This window comes from Heterodontus francisci, chromosome 46 (assembly GCF_036365525.1).
Source record: "Heterodontus francisci isolate sHetFra1 chromosome 46, sHetFra1.hap1, whole genome shotgun sequence".
Taxonomy (NCBI): Eukaryota; Metazoa; Chordata; class Chondrichthyes; order Heterodontiformes; family Heterodontidae; genus Heterodontus; species Heterodontus francisci.
Window position 1 is genome coordinate 7,734,785 of NC_090416.1, and position 12,003 is coordinate 7,746,787.

Genomic DNA, 12,003 nt, shown 5'->3' on the forward strand with positions numbered 1-12,003 from the left:
AATTCAAGACTTGAATTGGCAGCGAACATTCCCCATTGTGTGACAATGACTGGACAATTAAACTGTCTGCAGAGACAATGTGCAGAGGGTAGGGTCGAGTCTGCTGTAATCTGATTAGTATAAACTAATGAAGAAGAAACAAAGTACAGAAGGTGAGGTTAAACCTGACCAATCAAAGGGTTAAGGTGGAGTATAACCGAATATGGAAGGAACCCTTGGAGGGGGCCAAAAATGACAGGTGCATGGAGAACACGGCATGCACCGATTCAAGAAACAACCTACAGTCAACAGAACACCTCAAGAAAGAAGATGGCGCCACAGCAGCTTGGAGGTCAAGGACACAGGGCACTATGAGTACAAGAGTTAGCAGGTCATGTTACAGTTGTATAGGACTTTGGTTCGGCCACATTTGGAATACTGCGTGCAGTTCTGATCGCCACATTACCAAAAGGATGTGGATGCTTTGGAGACGGTGCAGAGGAGGTTCACCAGGATGTTGCCTGGTATGGAGGGCGCTAGCTATGAAGAGAGGTTGAGTAGATTAGGATTATTTTCATTTGAAAGACGGAGGTTGAGGGGGGACCTGATTGAGGTGTACAAAATCATGAGAGGTATAGACAGGGTGGATAGCAAGAAGCATTTTCCCAGAGTGGGGGATTCAATTACAAGGGGACGCGAGTTCAAAGTGCAAGGGGAAAAGTTTAGGGGAGATATGCGTGGAATGTTCTTTATGCAGAGGGTGGTGGGTGCATGGAACGCATTACCAGCGGAGGTGGTAGACGCGGGCACGATAGCGTCTTTTAAGATGTATCTCGACAGATACATGAATGGGCAGGAAGTAAAGAGATACAGACCCTTAGAAAATAGGCGACAGGTTTAGATAGAGGATTTGGATCAGCGCAGGCTTGGAGGGCCGAAGGGCCTGTTCCTGTGCTGTAATTTTCTTTGTTCTTTGTTCTTTGTTTTATATCCTCCTGCATAACTAATGCCATTGGTTAAATATCACTTGTATATTTTTGCTATACTTAATGAAGTCATTAAACTAAATAGGCTAGAGTTTGTACTTTGTGAGTCAAATGCTAGTCAACAACAAACATAAACACAGAATAATCATACAAATTGGCACCCCAGAGATGGGACAAAGTGACGAGTTAAAACCAAACCTCCAGTCTTTGTTGAGCTAGTGTCTGTTAGTCATTTGCCTGGCCAGCGTTTGATCTAGGAGGGGGAAATCGTGACAGGGTATGCCAGTACATTTTATTGCTTGCCAGTAGTTGTCTTCTTCAAAAGTGTAACCATGACAGACAAACCCATCTTTAAGGCTTTTCAAGCCAAGCGAGATGTGAAAGTTAAAATAAAGAACGTACAGGTACTGCTCGCATAATGTTTAAATAAAACTGAGGAGCATGTTCCATTTGAGAACATAGCTCAGTTTAATCAGGAATGGGTTATTGAAAAGAAGTTGAAGGTAGGTGTTGAGGGTAGATGGAGCCTTCAAGCTCATATCGGACGGGGCATCATATTGTGTGCAGAGGGATGACCAGTTAGTCCATAAAAAGGACAAATTAACACAGGACCAAAATGGTCAGATTGATGCATTACAGCAGCAGCTAGTGAGTGCATCGGCAGTAATTCAGCCACAGTGTGTGTCTGCTGCACAGGCAATTTGTGCTACGCAGTCCCTTGAAAATACCAAGCGAGTCTTAGATATTATGAGTGAGGAGAATAAAAAACTTAGCCAGCAGTTAGAAGACTCGCCTGGTGCTCTAAGGGAAGTCCTTTGGCAGCCCAACCAGGAGACGGACCACCGACAGTGCCATCTGAAAATCAAGGACTTCGAGAGTAAATTGCGGAAACAGCAAGCACTTGTATCTACTGTCACCCTAGGTGATCCAATGTATGCTGATTCCTCAGAGATAGATTGGAGTTCCTTAGAGGAGGAAGCCTCCATGTATGACTCGGGTGAAGACCCATGGGATCAACCATCTACAAGGCACAAGTCAGAGGTGTGATGGAATACTCTCCACTTGACTGGATGTATACAGCTCCAACAACACTCAAGAAGCTTGACACCATTCAGGACAAAGCAGCCCGCTTGATTGGCACCCATCTGCAAACATTCCCTCCCTCCAGCACCGACGCACGGTGGCAGCAGTGTGCACCATCTACAAGATGCACTGCAACAATGCACCAAGGCTCCTTCGACAGCACCTTCCAAACCCCCGACCACTGCAACTAGAAGGACAAGGGCAGCAGATGGGTGGATACACCACCACCTGCAAGTTCCCTTCCAAGCCACACACCATCCTGACTTGGAACTATATCGCTGTTCCTTCACTGTCGCTAGGTCAAAATCCTGGAACTCCCTTCCGAACAGCATTGTCGGTATACCTACCCCAAATGGACTGCAGCGGTTCAAGAAGGCAGCTCACCACCACCTCCTCATGGGCAATTAGGGATGGGCAATAAATGCTGGCCGAGCCAGTGACGCCCACATCCTATGAATGAATAAAAAAATTAAATCTCCAGATCGCAGCCCAAAACCCCAATGATCTACAAGCCTGCATCCACGAGTTGGGCACTAATAAAATTGTTATTTTCCCATTCGAATTCAGAAATCATATCCAGACTTGGAGAAATTATCACCCTGAACTTGAGACAACTGATGTTAAATGCATAATCCTGTCAGCAATTGATCAAGGTGTCTGACACGGTCTCCCTTTTGCTGCATTTAATGTACAGACCACTTTAAATGACCTTTTGGGGCACTTTCCAACTCAGTTGGGGATACATAACATAAATCTGGGTGTTAAACTGCAGTAGACAAAACAGATTCCCGCGAGCCCCTTACCGCGTTTGCTCAACGTTTATACATTGCATATAAAATGATGCAAGGCTGTGCCAATGCTAATGATTTAGATGGGAAGGAGGAGACCCCATTTAAAAACTATTTCTGAACAATTTACAGCCTACCCTACGAGCCATACTAGGTCACAATGTTGGCCATGTTATTCAGTTGCTCCAGAGAGCTGGACATCTGCTAAAAGCCAAACCACCACAGAGGATAACCCTGTTCAAACTGTCGAAGGACCCAAAATTACCCCTTCATCCCCTCCATTTAGAAACATGGGGCCTTGTTACAATTGTGGTCTAATAGGGCAAATAGCTAGGGGCTGGGGAGCCCCTAAATTACAGCACCGTCTGGGGGCTTGAGACCAGGGATATAATGCTAGGTGGCTAGGATCACGAACTGAATCTCTTCCCTATTCACCCCGCGGACAAAATGCCCTTGAAGCTAAGGTCAACGCCTGAGCAAATCATTTAAATAATTTGGAAAGTATGACCGCTGAAACAGTTCACAACCTGGATAAATTGTCCATCATAATGTAGTCCTTCATTTCCACACAACAGGGCAGAAGCCCAGTGGCACAAATGTCTTGCCACCCATCCCAAGAACAGTGAAGTACCCTGCCCTGACAGGATCAGGCCGCTGCATTTATGGTGTGAAATGGGGTGCAGACGAGATGTGAATGGATGTCCAGTGGTTCCTGTGTTGCAGCCTGGGGACTGACAGCAAATTTTGCTTGTGGACACTGGATCCTCCGTGAGCATTGTTCACTGCCCACACCCTGAACGCCAGGCTGTGGTGAAGAAGGGTTGCTTTTCCATTACAGGGCGAACTGCAGCTCAAGCTTTGGCATGTTTGATATCAGCTATTGACCTCTCATGTCGGTCCAAGAACCTTTGTTTATGTGTATGAGGGACGTACGTGGAATTTTCGGGAGCTATTGTTGATTCTAATCAGAGTTGTATTTGTTTTGGAACAGGAGGAAGTGAATTGAGCAAAGTATCGGTCACTCATTCAGTATTTGCAATTAAAAAGGCTTGCCTGTTTGTGCTCCCTACACACTCTGACCAGCAGATAATACCAATCATTGAGCAGCATGCCCCTATGTTTTATAGATCCAAACATGACTGTGGACACTTAGAGGGCGAGGAACACATCAACGGCCCTCCGCAACACCCTCATCATCAATATCCTATCCCCAAGCATACTTTTCTTTATGTATAAGAAGTTCCCCACTCCCTTCTTAAGCAGGGCATCCATCACACGGGTACTTTTACGACCAATTCTGCAATTTGGCCTGTACAGAAACCCGACTGCTCCTGGAGACTAACCATTGATAACAGAACCTGAAACAAAGTGAATCAGAGGTAAACTCCCATGGTCAGCAAGGCACCAACTCTCTTCTCCAGTCTCCCTCACATGGCACAATTCTTTCTCCTTTGAATATTGCTGATGGGTTTTGGAGCATCCCTGTTGCTGAAAAAGATCACTATAAGTTTGCATTTACTTTTGAAGGTCGGGGTACACATAGATGTGCCTTCCACAAGGCTTCCACAACTCTCCATCAATATTTCATGCGCAAATGGTCCGCATCCTGATAGTACTTTCTAAATCTGAGTGTCTTTTACAGTATGTTGATGGCCTTTTATTAAGCACAAAGACTTTACAGGAACAGCTAGCTCTCTTGGATGAACTCCTTTCCCTGCTAGAGAAGGCCGGTCTCAAAGTTAACCCGACGAAAGCTCAACTGGTAAGAATGGAAGTTACCTTCTTGGATTTCAATTTCTCTGCTAGGGGTTTCAGCCCTGACCAACACAATGTAGAAATTATTCAACGACTCCCGCTACCCTGTTTCAAAAACCTCCCTACAGTCACTACCCGGGCTGATGGGCTATTAGAGAAATTTTGTACTGAGCTTTGGTGATCTTGTTAAATCACAGTATGATCTATTGAAGGAGAACAATTACTGAGGCATGGACTGCCGATCTCACCACCTCAGTAGAGAAGCTCAAACAAGCTATCATGCAGGCAGCCAGCCTGCTAACCCCTGATCCAACCAGACCTTTCAATTGGAGGTAGGAGAAACAGACTGAAGCCTATAGCAGTGCTCAGCCAAGAAAGAAGAGGTGGAAGACTCCAACCTATTGACTGTTCATCTCTCATCCTACAGAGAGCAGAAAATACTTAGTCTGCCTTTGTGCTGGGCCATCTGCTGGCCACCTTTTGGACTGTGAAACATTTCACTTACATGACTGGGCTTCAGAAGGTAATCCAGCATTCTCTGCACACACCATTGAAACTTTCACTCAAAGCTGGCCGCACTCTCACCTCATCATAGTGTATCAGTGAATGGAATCATGAACTCCTACAAAGAGACTTAGATATCACCCCAAGGCAAGCCACCCTGTTGCCATTAATGCGCACCTACCAGGGTCACCCACACCAGTGTCCGTTACCAGTGCTGGATCACAATGACCATCCAATGCTGCAGACTCCTATCCTTGAAGCTCAGAACGCCTACATCGATGGATCATCATATCATGTGGATGGATCCTCTCACACTGGATGTGCTATTGTCTGAGCAGATCAGACCCTTCAGTTCAAGGCATCAACCCACGAGTCACAACAAGCCAAGTTCATTGACGTCGTACTAGCTGTCAAAATTACTGCCTATACCCGCACAAATTTCTGCTCAGATAGTAGATACGTGTGCAAGGCGGCCCTTGCTCTCCCCCTGTTTCGCAAAAACTCGTTCTGCTCCTCAAATGGTAAAGCCCTCCTGCATGCAGGACTAACGCACACGCTGCAGAAGACCTTGAAGAACCGTAGTGCCCCTTGTCACATTGGTTATATTAACGCCCACAGGAAAGAATTCTCGCCCCACACCCAAGGGAAAAAAAACGAGGAGCGGTCGGAAAAGGAGGCTGCCTTGACTGGGGAGCCTGCACCTGAGTGGGTAACCTCATCCTCCCTTCCTGTCTGTACAATGGTTACTGCCCCGCTCGATTTAACCAACCTCCGTAAATCACACCCACCCTACTCCCAGGTCATGGTGCAGCACCTACAGGGAAAGCCCTTACCAGTCCCCTCAGTTTGGGCCACGCAGACCAGCTTGCAAGATCAGGGCTCTACCCCCCTCCTTTTGGCTATAAACACTCAGACTGGTGGGTTGTTTGCATTCACCCCTCCCTTTGTGACGGGATCATTCCATCTTCCATTATCATCCCACTGGTGGAAACGGTTCCAGTCAGACGAACTTAGCAAAACCCTCAAAGGTTGGATGGTAGCCCAACATGATCTCGCATGTTGAATGGTACATTAACAGATGCTTTCCATGTCTTCAGATGAAGCCCTGCCGCCTCCATACAAATTGCACCTTGTTACATTTGCAACCATCCCCTTAGTGTCCTTGGACACACATTCCGATTGGCTTCAGCCTTTAACCAAATCACCAATTAATTACTCTCATAACTAGTAGTCGTTGGTCAATTCACCAAATGGATTGTAGCCTTTCCATATTCCAGTAATACAGCTCTGACTGCTGCCAAAACCCTATTGAGTGAGGTGTTCTGCAGGTGGTGACTGCCCCAACAGGTGGATAGTGATCAGTGCTCACATTTTGCGAGTGAATGTTTTGACAAAGTTATTTGACATTGAAACTAAATTGCACATGAATTATCATCCACAATCATCAGGGATTGTGGAAACACTGCAAACAATGCTTTCTAAATTTTGTGCAGAAAACCCAACTCAATGGGTAAACATTCTTCCACTTTGACTACTGGCGATGAGATCAATTCCACAAAGTACCACTGGAATTTTGTCATACCAGGCAATGACCTGTAGATTGATGAGGAATTCCCAGGCACTTGACTTTGACAGTTACCACTCTGCTAATCCTGCAACCATGCAATCAAAGGTAGTTGGACAATTTGGCAGATTACATGGGTGAGATGAATCGGACTCCAGCTAGGAATTTAGGGGTAATGAAGAAAAAATTTCGGAATCAATTTGACAAAAGGGTCCAACCTTTCAATTATCAGATTCGTAGCAAAGTAATGATTCAAAATTATATTACGAAGGAAAATTCCTTCGAACCAAAATGAAAAGGTCCATTGAACGTTGTGGACAAATTAAATCCGGCTGTTTATTTGATCCGCATCCCCCCGCTTAAGAAGTTGACTCTCCCTAAACTTAAATGGCATGACATTAATCAGGTGAAAACTGTAGGAGAATCAATATTACTTCAAGAAGTAGTTACATCAATAGCTCAGTAGATTTGACATTGCCCCTGTTTTTGATCATCTGACTGACCTATTCCAAAGAATCAATATATCCAACAATCACTTTTATGTCCTGCAACAATCAAATGGTGACATTAAAAAGTAAATCCCCGAGACAGGGGATGACGGCCACTGGTGGGACAAACGGTTAAACATTGAAATGCCCCCTTGGATAAGGATCACTTCCCACATCTTAGTAATTGCTCAATTGATGATAATTCTGATTTTGGCGTGTGCCTTAAGACAAATCATGGGAATAATAAAGAAAATGAGAATTAGACAGGAGACCATGAAAGAACATGCCCTGCTTAAGAGATAATGTATGAGGGATCAATGCCATCTGGCATTTCACCCTTATGGTGGGTGCTTACACAGTTGAGTACTTACTCATGACAACTGGCCTTTTGACGTGCTGGTTCTGTCCTGCACTTTGTGATTGCTCACATTACCACTATCCAACTGTTGATCTACTGTATGCTGTTCCTCAGGAGTTTCATCAGAAACCTATGAGGATTTAAGGAACCAAGTACCTCGTTTCCTTCTATCAGCTGCTCAGATTCTGAGATTTTGTAACCAATCCCGATTAATCGTGAGGAATCAACCTTGACAGTTTGATTCCCATATTTGATAACTACTGTCTTGCTATCTTACACAGGGCCCTTCCATTGCCCACGACACTCTCTTCAATAATACACCAATTCTCCTGAATTAAATTCTGTCAAAGATTCCTCAGAGCTCTCCAAATTTTCTCCGAGACCTAAGCCTTGATTAAGACCCATCTCCCTGAATGTGAAGCATTCAGCTGTGCAGAAAAAATGGAAGTAACTGTGGTATATTCTAGTGCAGGAGGATTGTCACATAGCACAGAAGGCAATTTGGGACTTCACCCATAGACCAGTCGATGGAGACTGTACCTGTCAACCATTTGAAGAGTGTTATTTGCATGAACTGCTCATGGAAGGGCAGCAGTCAACTTTTAGTTTTATTGGACAGCTAAGAATTCATGCAGCATTTCATGGCTCCGATTCATTTCACAGAGCCCATTGATGTGACATTCATGACCATAAATTTCATGTTTGCACACATATCTCTGAACTCTTCATTGGCAAATTACCCTCCATTATAAGTCGGAAAATTAGCTGGTTCCCCAAGTCCGGTGCCTATCCATTTCTCCATGATTTTATCTATAATGTCCCTTTTTCCGTGTTATGTATTATTGTACAAAGACTAAATCTGGATCCCAGCACTATAAAATGTAAAATGAAAGTATTTCGGTCAATTAAATCCATGGTAACTGCCCCGTTAAAGTCATGTGCCAATGGAAAGTTTACAATAGATGTGTTGGTTTTGACAGATTTCACACTTTTCACTGATCATTTCTATTCTCCTTGTTTACTCTTCACCAATCGCACCTGCAGCCTTGAGTGGGGTTTTTAAGCTTTGAGAAGGAGGGTGGGCAAATTATAGGTGGTAGGAGAATTGAGGGAAGGTGGGGATGTGGTAAGGAATATGGGATTAATGCAGGATTGGTATAGTTGTTGGTCGGCACAGACTCGGTGGGCCGAAGGGCCTGTTTCAGTGCTGTATCACTCTATGAAACAATAATGCCCTGACTGGGACAACTACAAATCTACTGACTTTCCAAAGACAATTGCCTTCTCAAGGCATGTCAAGTTTCATTTCTGCCTTTTTCTTGGAAGCGTAACTCAGCAGTAACGTTTGCTCATTAGAGACTACATCAATACTGATAAAGTGGCTTACTGAAATTATTTTACATTAAATTACTACTCGCTTTGGTGACTTCAATGTGTTGTCTCACCAAACCTAAAGCAGATAGCACTTTGATACTCCTTTACCTCGCATCGATCCTCGAGTGAATCCAGATAACACTGAAACCAATCTGCTCCACGTAACGTCGACTTGCAAGCACCATCTGATGCAGCTGAGTTGCATGAAGCCACAACACATTCATCAGAGGACTAAAACTCCTTGTGACTAGTATAATTCTTTCCGATTCATCAATATCTTCCTTCTCTGACTCAGAATTGTCTGTGTCATGTGTCATTTCGAGGATGCTGCCTCTCCACTTTGGGCAGTTCATTACATAATGATACCTCAAGCCACACCTGAAACACCCATTTGTTCTAACAAGGCAGCTGGCAATGATTGTATTAAAGGTTTAAAGGCAGCTGACATCTGATCCAACAGGTATGTTTTTGAGAATCAAACCCCAGATAGTACCAGGAGCTTGACCATATATGACACCGTTTCACAGTCCAGCAATTTAAATGCTAGCACTCAACCCGGGATCTCCAAATCAAATTTCCTCAATTTTCTAAACAGTCTCTTAAAGTGCATGATAGTTTCCTCCATTGAATAACCATGTGTTTTCCGAAATCTATCAATGTCTAACTATGTCTCAAAGGCAGTTTAATTGTAATCATACACAAACAATTTACCCTTGTTTTCTGCCATTTTCCGCAATCGCCAGTGAGATTTTAGTTTTCTATGTGTTTTTGTTTTCTTATTTTCCAACCTTCCAAACTGTGTGGAGTTTGCAAGTTCTCCCTGTGTCTGCGTGGGTTTCCTCTGGGTGCTCCGGCTTCCTCCCACATGCCAAAGACTTGCTGGTTGATAGGTTATTTGGCCATTATAAATTGCCCCAAGTATAGGTAGGTGGTATGGAAATATAGGGACAGGTGGGGATTAGATTAGATTAGAGATAAAGCACTGAAACAGGCCCTTTGACCCACCGAGTCTGTGCCAAACATCAACCACCCATTTATACTAATCCTACACTAATCCCATATTCCTCCAAACATCCCCACCTAATGTGGTAGGAATATGGAATTAGTGTAGGATTAGTATAAATGGGTGGTTGATGGTGGGCACAGACTCGGTGGGCTGAAGGGCCTGTTTCAGTGCTGTATCTCTGAACTGAACTAGAACTTCACCTTTAGGTAACCATCCTCTGCTACCATGTTACATTCCAGAAAACTGTTGTTGAAAATTGTGCTTTACTCTTTACTCTTTACTCGGTGTTGCATTTAATTTACAAAGTAAGAAGATTACAAATAGGCAACTCCTCACTCAAAACTTCACCCGGTTTCAGTAAGTGTCTACTTATATATGTTCAAACAATACCCCACTTTACACCCTTCCCCTGCGTGTGATTAAACACAATTAACATGTTGTGGCGGATGTATATTTTCCTGACTGGAGGGATGTAAGCAGTGGGGTGTCCAAGGGTTGTGTTGGGACCACTACTATTTTGAATATGTTAATGCCATGCACTTATGTACACAGGGGACAATATAGAAGTTTTCTGATGGCACAAAGCTCGTAAATGTTAATAAACAGTGAGGAGGATAGTAACCTGCTTAAGGAGGACATCGATTGACTGGTAAAATAGCAAGGGACATGGCAGATGTAATTTAATGCAATGAAGTGGGAATTCATTACTTCTAGTATGACAAAGGGCATTTGTCATGTAAATATTGGTCCAGGAACATTGAACACACACAGATCTTTGATGGTCACAGGACAAGTTGAGAAGGCTGTGAAAAGCATGCGGTGCTCTTGGCATTACAAAACAGAGGCACAAAATAACAATATATAGGAGGAAACGTTTTTAACCATCATTGGCTCGGCCCCAGCTGGCGTATTGCGCCCAGTTCTGAGCACCACACTTCAACAAGGACTTCAAGGATGTGGTGAAGATGCAGCAGTGAATTGTAGGATGGTACCAGCAATCTGGAACTTCAGTTCTGCAGATAGATTGGAAAGGATGGCATTGTTCACTTTAGAGTTGCGAAGAGCAAGGGGAGATTTAATACAGAAGTTCAAAATTATGAAGGGTTTTGTTAGAGTGTAAAAGGCAAACCTCTTTCCAGAGTCAGAACGTTCAATATTAAGAAGACAAAGATAGAAGTCAATTGGGAAAGAACCAGAGGTGAAATTGGGAAAATATGCTGACACAGCAGGTTTCTGGGATCTGGAATTCAATGCCTGAAAACATGGTGGAAGCATATTCAAAAACCTCTTTCAAAAGGGAATTTAAAAACTACATGAGCTGGAAAAAATGTAGCAGCCTGAGGAAAGAACGAGAGGAGTGGAAATAATCAGATAGAATTTTCAAAGAGACAACACTGGCACAATGGGCCAAAAGGCTTCCTTCTGTGCTGCATCAATCTCTGAATCTATAAGAAAGAGAAATAGCGAGGGGAGTGGGGAGGCGTGGTGGAGAGAAAGAGAGAGAGAAAAGGTGGAAGAAAGATAGAGACAGAGACAACGAGAAGTTTGTGCTGCTTTTTGGACATATGGATTGTGATTCGCGATCGAAACATGCCCTCCCCTGTTGAGATTTAGATTAGATTAGATTAGAGATACAGCACTGAAACAGGCCCTTCGGCCCACCGAGTCTGTGCCGAACATCAACCACCCATTTATACTAATCCTGCACTAATCCCATATTCCTACCAAACATCCCCACCTGTCCCTATATTCCCCTACCACCTACCTATACTAGTGACAATTTATACTGGCCAATTTACCTATCAACCTGCAAGTCTTTTGGCTTGTGGGAGGAAACCGGAGCACCCGGAGAAAACCCACGCAGACACAGGGAGAACTTGCAAACTCCACACAGGCAGTACCCGGAATCGAACCCGGGTCCCTGGAGCTGTGAGGCTGCAATGCTAACCACTGCGCCACTGTGCCGCCCTAATTGGTGAGATGCAAACTTTGTACTGCTGCCTCATTTCCGTGAATTCTATCTTCTGCCCAGCACGATAGCTGTTGTTTGTTGGCTGGATGCACGCTCAACAGTGGGCCTAACGAAGTGCCAACGCTGGCATGTGTTTCAGTCAGACT